Genomic DNA, 8,240 nt, shown 5'->3' with positions numbered 1-8,240 from the left:
ATGACACACTGGTGGTACAAGTACCATGGTACAAGAATCTTGAAATGAGTACCATACCAATTATTGTCTTTATTGAAGTTAGTCTTGGAACAATTTTCTTGCTCTCTTGTACCATGGTACAAGTACCACAGGTGTGTCCTTAGTATTAGTATGACTTTTAATCTTTTTAGTATTTATTTATTTCTGAGTGTACAGTCAAGCAGAGTACAATGTTTAGGTCCTAACTGGTCACAACGGATGAAAATACACTGAAAATAATTCCGACAAGAAAAAGTTTTTGTTAGAAAAACTTTTTTTCCTTCTAAGTGTCCAGCTTGCGATGTATGGACGGTTGGTAGGGAACATAATCACCTATCGTGAGACACAATTTCATTCAAATCATAAAGGGTGTTTTTTCGCAAATCGAGTTTTAATTTTTTAAACGGATTTTTTTCAGTGTAGGGCTCAATTTGAATTGTTTCCAATGACTTTATTAGAAAGTTTGACTGATTTTGCGATAGTCACCCATACAACACTTTCTTGTAGGATGCGTTGTTTTTCGATTATATCCATTTGAAAAATTCAGCAAAACAAAGTTTGGCCCTTTTCGAAAGATAGTCTAGATTGAATTTACACTGAAAAAACTTTGTATTAGAAATTACAATTTGTGGTCAAATTAAGAACAGTACCGACGTTTTTCAAATCGTTTAATTTTACCATAAATGTAGTAAATCTGATTGATATTATTTTCAATTTTACCACAAAAATTGTTATTTAGCATAGACTCAAATAAAATAGTTGATTTTACCACTCAATTTTACTATATTTTCAGTAAGAATAACCATGTAAGCGGTTTAAAATACTATTTTTATCGTAAGATAGACCATATTTTAGTCATTTTAAGACGATTGGCACTTCGGTTGAAAAACGTCGGTACTGTTCTCAATATTACCCCTAAAATGGTAGTTTCTACTATAAAATTTTTCTCAGTGTAGAAAAACTTAGTTAAGGGCCATTCCCAAATTACATAACGCTTTAGGGGATGGGAGGGTGTCTGTCCGAGCGTTACGGCCTATACAAATTTTAGAACCCTTCCATACAAAATACGATACGACGGTGGGTAGGTGGTGGCTGAAAATGTTCCATTTTAGCGTTATGTCATTTGTGAATGAACCCAATTTAGCTATTGATTTATCAATTAATAACGACGTCAGTGCAATCAAACGACAACAAAATCAATCAATAACGGTGCTCACCTGCACTTTTGACAGCTGACCAACCTGATGCTCTTTATGGCTCTTAGCTTGTGGTTGTCAATCTGGGTGTCACGCTTGGCGCTTAACTAAGGTACTCACGTGTCAGCTTCTACATGTCACAGCCCTATGCTAAGAGCTCATGTTTAGCGTAGAAAACACCAACACCAACGCCGAGCAACGTACGTCAAATCTAAAAAAGCTTAACATCATAAAACATCCAAATTCAGCTTTCTTTAATATTCAACTTTAATCGGGAATATTAAATTAAGGCTCCCCCAAACCTAAGCGATTTCATCGCCGCGACGGCGACAACTAATCGCCGCGATACTATCGTTGGATCACTGCAGGCAATACTCTATTTACGCTTCCATACCAACGGCGACAGAATCGCTGTCGCCAAACGATAGAATCGCTTCGCAACTGTCGTGTCGCGTGTGTTTGGGGGAACCTTTAATATGACTAATGAGTTTAATTGATACAAAACTTATCTACATGATCAATTTTGATTTTACTTACATGGAGAGCAACAATTTGTCTTTTATTTCACCGTGAAAACCCGGATAAAAATTTACAGTACCTCGTATGGCATAATCCATTGGAGTACAGTAGATTGTATGGTAAACAAAATGATCTATTGTACGTTTATTGTAGTTTTTTCACGGTCATAAAAATCTTTAATTGTGCTTACCTTAAATGCACAATAAATTTAACTGTTACCAATACATTCTATCATGTTTTTAATGTTCGCTTATGTTTTGTATTGCTCATTCCAAAACTAAATATACTATACAAGTATTCTAACTGGGTGATCAGAAAATCCGTCGTGAAGAAAAAAATATATAATTTTTAAACATTTAATTTGTTTATTGTATTAATGAAATGACAATTGAATACAATATAGTAACAAAAGGTTTAATTATTAAAGGAAAAAAAAGTTTTATCAATTTTTAATTAAATACTTTTTATTTCAGGTCTTTTAATATTCATGTTTTGACCAGTTTGAATTAAAAATATAAAAAGGAACAAAAACTTTTGCATATTATTTTACTCGAAGATTGGCTGGATTTATTTGAGCGTGTACGTTTTGTTTATGATTAGTGAAATGAAAAAATGAAACTGATGTTGTGGTGCAGGAAGTGTCCCTTCATAACGGGTTCTAGAAGTGGGCAAGCGGCGGATCATAGGCTGCTGTATCGTGGTGAGTATCTATAATGTTAACATCATAATACCGGATGGTTTTGATGCGAAAGAACTTTTTAAAGTATCTTCAGGAAGGGGTTCTTAATTTCCACCGCTGAAGCAGTTCGGAACATTTTTGTTAACATGTATCCTTGTTCCTTTTCAGGAGGAAGTTTATGGTAAGACCACGTAAGACAGAATATCGTTCGGCAGCTATTATTGGCTTATCTTACCAATTAGAAACAATAATAGCTGATACAGGTAACTTTACTTTTTTTTTCGCAGTACTTTTTGTAAGGAACTGACATGCTTTTATAATTTACATTTTTTACAGGTTCACACATAACCTGATGTGTTAGAGACAACGACCAACTTCGATTCACCCACTCAAAAAAACAAGTCGTAATATGAGTCTTATAGGAGACATACCAAACTCCCTTTCCTGGTGGCTGAAATTACAGCGTGCTCAGCGAGTATAGTGAGGTGCATCATCGGCGCATTTGATTTTAACGTCAATGCATCAGTGACTATGCAAGAGCAAAGCGTCAAATAACATTACTAACACCACAGAGAAACAGACGTCTCACTTAAAACATATTCCATCGTTCGGCTTTCTAACGGTGGATTCATTTTTTTGTAGGTGGTCAATCGGCCACCGATGGCGCTTCGATCGGATTTGCTTCTGTTTGACGTTTGCACACTACCGCCATCTAGTTGACGCTTGTCCACACACAGTGCTTTTAGCACTGGGCGATAATGTTTCCGCGACGGTGATTTTGATTGCATTTTGTTCTAAGTGAGACGTCTGTTTCTCTGTGCTAACACATTAAATTTTAGATTGAATGAAAACTAATTTGAAATCGATCGAAAACTGAATTGAAACAAAATTTAAAATGAATACAAATTTAATTGAAATATAATTAAAACGAATTGGAATTAAATTCTAATTATTGTTGAATCACATTGAATTGAAATTAAAGTTAAATTGAGATCAAACTGATTGAACATTAAGGTTATATTAAAATAAAATTAAATTGAAATCATATCGATAAAATAAATTGTAGGACATAAAGTTGAATTGTATTTCTATTGAAATATTAGAGTAAAATGTATTCTAAATCCTATTATATTTATACTGTAAAACAATAAAAAAAGTGAGAGAATACATTCAACATACATTATTTTCTATTGTTTTGTCCCTCTAAATCGTCCCATTGGAGAACCGTTGAATCAATTGTTTTGCTCTGAAAAATGTATGGAAAATTTTCGATTTTTTTATTGTAAAGATACATAACAACCCCCCTTTTTTATTGTAAAAGTCCCATTTACCATTCATTTTATCGTGGAAAACCATTATTTTCTATGTGATTTAATTGTTAAAATTCCATTATATTCAATGGTAAATCCTTTGTTTTAGATGGTGTTGTTACAGTAAAATTTATGATATTTTAATTATATTTTTTATCCGGGATATATCTTATCCAGCTTTCCACGCTCGGTAATGGCGGCTTGCTGCTGTGTAAAAATCAATCGGTCACTGTACTGTTTGACACTAGCTGGAGGAAAGCTCACTGGCGTTCCTGGGTGAGGGGAAGGGAAAAAAGGCCTTTTCGCCAGTGAGTTTTCCTCCAGCTAGTGTCAAAAAGTACAGTGACTGATTGATTTTTACACACTGACAAGCCGCCATTACCGAGCGTGGAAAGCTGGATATAGATATTTTTGGCAGTGTACTCATGCCGTTTTCGAACTTCACACTGTCAAACGCTTTGGGGCGATGATGAACACAAACTATTTTTGTTGATGACTCTCGAACTTGATTACTGCCAAATGCAAGGCTAATCAAAATTAGGTATTTCAAAAACAAATATTGTATGGGGAAATTAGATAACCTTTATGTGCAGTAACCTTGACAGACTGCGAAATCGTGTGCGAAATTCGACTGCACTCAGCGAACTGAACTATCGAAATTCATAACTGGCGCCTTATGAATCTTCGACCGACTATTCCACCAACAGTGATTCTTATACGCAGTTACCTTCCCGAATAATCAAGCGTCGATGGGCGTGTGGTCTACATACCGGCCTCCCGACCCCGACGTCCATGGTTCGAACCCAGTCTGCCGCACTTCACTTTTTTTTAAATGAAAATCATCATTCATAAGGCAACATATTGAAATTCATACCGATTCCTTGTGGCAAATTTTCATAAGGCGTTTGATTGGAAATCATACGTCCATTTTCCTCAGTGTGTGATAATAAATTATGCAGGGTTAGTCTAAATAGGAGTAAATGTCGCAATATTTCAACCAAAAATTTGTTTGAAATTAACTAAAATTTGGTTGAAGTTACCATATTTTTTTCTCCGTGTACCCATTAATGGGTAAACGAAAATCTCCGTGTTGTAATATTTGAACAGGCCCTTCACTGTTAGATGACTTTACCCATTAATGGGTAAAGTTATCTAACCGTGTTGCCCGAAAAGGCCTCCACTTGCTCCACTTTCCAAAAGTGCAAAAAGTTCGAAAAGTATCTTGACTTTTTCATGTCCCAAATGGCAGGAAGCCGCGACTCAAAACAGCACAGGTAACGTTGTTTTAATTTCATTTGTCGAGTTTTTTTATTGTCGATTTAATAATTTTTTTGCAGACCAAGGCCGGAGTGGTCTATGGTCCTCCAGGATGTCTGCGGATAGCAGGATGGGGTTGACCAGAGTGTATGTAATTACATACACGGGTTGACAGCTGCGCTATATCCCTGGCGGATATTCGATATGTTACGGTGGCAGAACTGATCGAATGGTCGGAGGATCGGAGTAAGTATGATTTTCAATCAACATGGGTCATATTTTTTTCTGGCGGTTGAGGACATCATAAATATATTATGAAACGATGTTAAGAGGGAAGAGCTGAGCAGAATAAGGCTTGCTGACGGTAAGTCATCTTTTCCAAGCGCACGAAAAGGGTAGGATTTGTTTTCATCGGGAAACGCTTCGGAACTGTTTCCCGATGAAGACAAGTCCTCTTTTATGTGTACGTGTAAGAGACAGATGATCAAACGTCAGCAAGCCTTACAGAAGTATGCAAAAGTATCTGCTCAGCTCTGGAGGGGTCAGTCCAAGCGTTAAGGCCCCCACGCAATACAGCGGAACTGCGGAAACGGCAGGATTGACAGCCCATATATTGTAGATCCAGTTGAAAATTGAACTGAGCTCTTGCGACAATCGCATTTTCTCCCATTTCCGGATGTCGCAATTGCATCGCAAGTAGTGTGCATCTGTGCCAGAGCCGTGCGCCATTATGCGCACCACTCGCGTTGCAGTTGCGACATTCGGAAATGGGAGAAAATGCGATTGTCGCGAGGGCTCAGTTTGGTTTTCAACTGGATCTACAATATATTCTGTGAAGTTTTACGTTTTACGTTCCGTTCCTCTGAACGGAAATGGAAAATTAGACAACATTCAATACCAAATTTTCAAAACGTTGGTTGTTACGACTACGCATATTTCGCGGATTTCGCGGATTTGGCGTGGATTTACATAACGATTTTAGGGCTTCGCGTGGATTTGGCGCGGATTTAGTTTAAGGTGAATATTGAACAAATAAAATGCTGAATCTAATGACGTTTATTTGAAAATTAGTTTTATGTGCGTCTAGATTGGCTTTATTTTCGTTAGCAAATGTCCTTGACTACAAAATTAACGTTTGAAGTTAATTACTCTTCTTCTTCTTATTGGCATTACATCCCCACAATGGGACAGAGCCGCCTCGTAGCTTAGTGTTCATTAAGCACTTCCACAGTTATTAACTGCGAGGTTTCTAAGCCAAGTTACCATTTTTGCATTCGTATATCATGAGGCTAACACGATGATACTTTAATGCCCAGGGAAGTCGAGACAATTTCCAATCCGAAAATTGCCTAGACCGGCACCGGGAATCGAACCCAGCCACCCTCAGCATGGTCTTGCTTTGTAGCCGCGCGTCTTACCGCACGGCTAAGGAGGGCCCCCTTAATTACTCACATTTCGCATATTAACAAGCCATGTTTGAATTCCATGATTACACTCTGCAGCATTAGGTGCCTGCCAGAGTAGACGCGTCTACGCGACGCGGCGCGAAAATTGCACACGAAGGAATAACAATCAATAATAAGGAGCTGTCAAATCGTATGGACGCTTCGCTTCGCTTCGCACTTCGCGTCTACTCTGGCCGCACCCTTAATCAAACAAATGTTATAAGAGGGACGCAAATTGTTTTCATTTTTGAAATATTCTGAAACATGACGCATACAAAACATGTCTGTTGAGGACATGAACAACCGTTTTTTTGTCCCGGCAACTTCGTCGTAATTCCGAGATATTTGTCAGTTTCTGATTGATTATTCATTTTACAATGAACCACAAAGCATGATATCATTTGTCGAAAGTGTTTTCGTCAGAAATTCTCATATGTGTAGTGTTGAACATTTTATATTGCTTTCACAGCATTCATCTAGATCGAAAAAGGGTTTTACAACAAAAGAAATAAAACAAAAATAATTTTCAATTTTATGCAGGTGCCTTATTTTAATAAGTGATTTCGCAGAAATTCGTTCAAACATTAAAATGTGATTTTTAAAAGGTAGGGGGAATGACGGCTTTGGCAGGTTTTGTTCTATTATTGGCAGGGGTTTTTTTTATGACTGACTAGGCTCAAATTTGGCCTAAATATTCTTTGATATGCGATGAATTATCAAAGAATATTGTGGCAAATTCTCAAAATTGTCGACAAACCCCCTGCCAATAATAGAACAAAACCTCCAAAGCTCTTAACTCCTATTTCGAAAAAAATCGCAATATTTTCTGCAGCATTTTTTCAAAACTTTTTGAAATATTTTGAGGAATTTACGAAAATTCTTGGAGACACTAAAGACGGCCTCAGTTGAGGTCGAAATACGTATCTGCAAAGATAACAAAACGTAGGGATTAAATGGAAAGTACTAAACTCGTCTTAGCGTCTTAGACGTTTGAATTCATTCAACTAAAAAGAACTTAAAATATTTTTCTGACATCCAGGATTATTATCCGCGAGAATACCACCCCACCCCCGAATTCACCGTTACGGCAGATTTTTGTTATTTGCCAAGTTTCTCTATAATCAATTATGTTCAAATCTGGCCTGAACATTTGCAAGGAAGTTAAGATCATTCAGAAATTCGCGTTTGATCATTTAGTAGTTTGTCAATAACTCATTCCAGAAGCTGAATTTCCAAATATGTTGAATGGTGGACTTCTAGTGCGAAGGTTTTCACAACTTTGCCAATGGTTCGTTATTCGAAATCAACTAATAACGGAGTTGAGCGTTAGTTGCAGTAACTCAAACTAAATGGTGTAAGCTAAATCATTATATTTCTGCCTTTCTCACAATAGATACGTATATAACCTTTACTATTGAATATCTTTAAAGAACTTTTATATGAGGCTAGGAGACCAGAGTTATTAATCGACTCAGCTCGACTAAGGTAAAGGTAGTCTGTGTGCACAAAAATTCTCATTTTGTCACATTCCTCTCTGATTTGCTCATCACAAGTTGCAGTAAATTCTGTCAATTGACTTGATCGGACAATGGGTTTAAAATGTATAGGCCACATACATATTAATGTTTATGGTGAACGAGAAAAGGTACTAAAGTCATAAGCATTACATGGCACATAGGTATTATATGAAATAATAACTCCACTAAAAAAAGAAATGTGGAGTTAAAATGATTTACAATTACTGCAGTTTCAAATTTCGAACGTGTTGCCTATATCGAATGGGGTCTGTACCAAGTAGCATAGAACCTGTGCAGGA

The 8,240-nt window shown here is 36.8% G+C and overlaps 1 long non-coding RNA gene across 1 annotated transcript; it reads left to right on the top strand.

Annotated features, from left to right (window-relative positions):
• Positions 1 to 2,212: 2,212 nt before the first annotated feature.
• On the top strand, positions 2,213 to 2,815 carry LOC134226651 (uncharacterized). Its single transcript, XR_009983530.1, has 3 exons — positions 2,213 to 2,433; positions 2,581 to 2,675; positions 2,749 to 2,815. It is a non-coding gene; the product is annotated as an uncharacterized LOC134226651 (long non-coding RNA).
• Positions 2,816 to 8,240: the final 5,425 nt, after the last annotated feature.

This window comes from Armigeres subalbatus, chromosome 3 (genome assembly GCF_024139115.2).
Source record: "Armigeres subalbatus isolate Guangzhou_Male chromosome 3, GZ_Asu_2, whole genome shotgun sequence".
Taxonomy (NCBI): Eukaryota; Metazoa; Arthropoda; class Insecta; order Diptera; family Culicidae; genus Armigeres; species Armigeres subalbatus.
The sequence above is the reverse complement of the archived record's forward strand: the minus strand, read 5'-3'. Positions and strand labels throughout refer to the sequence as shown.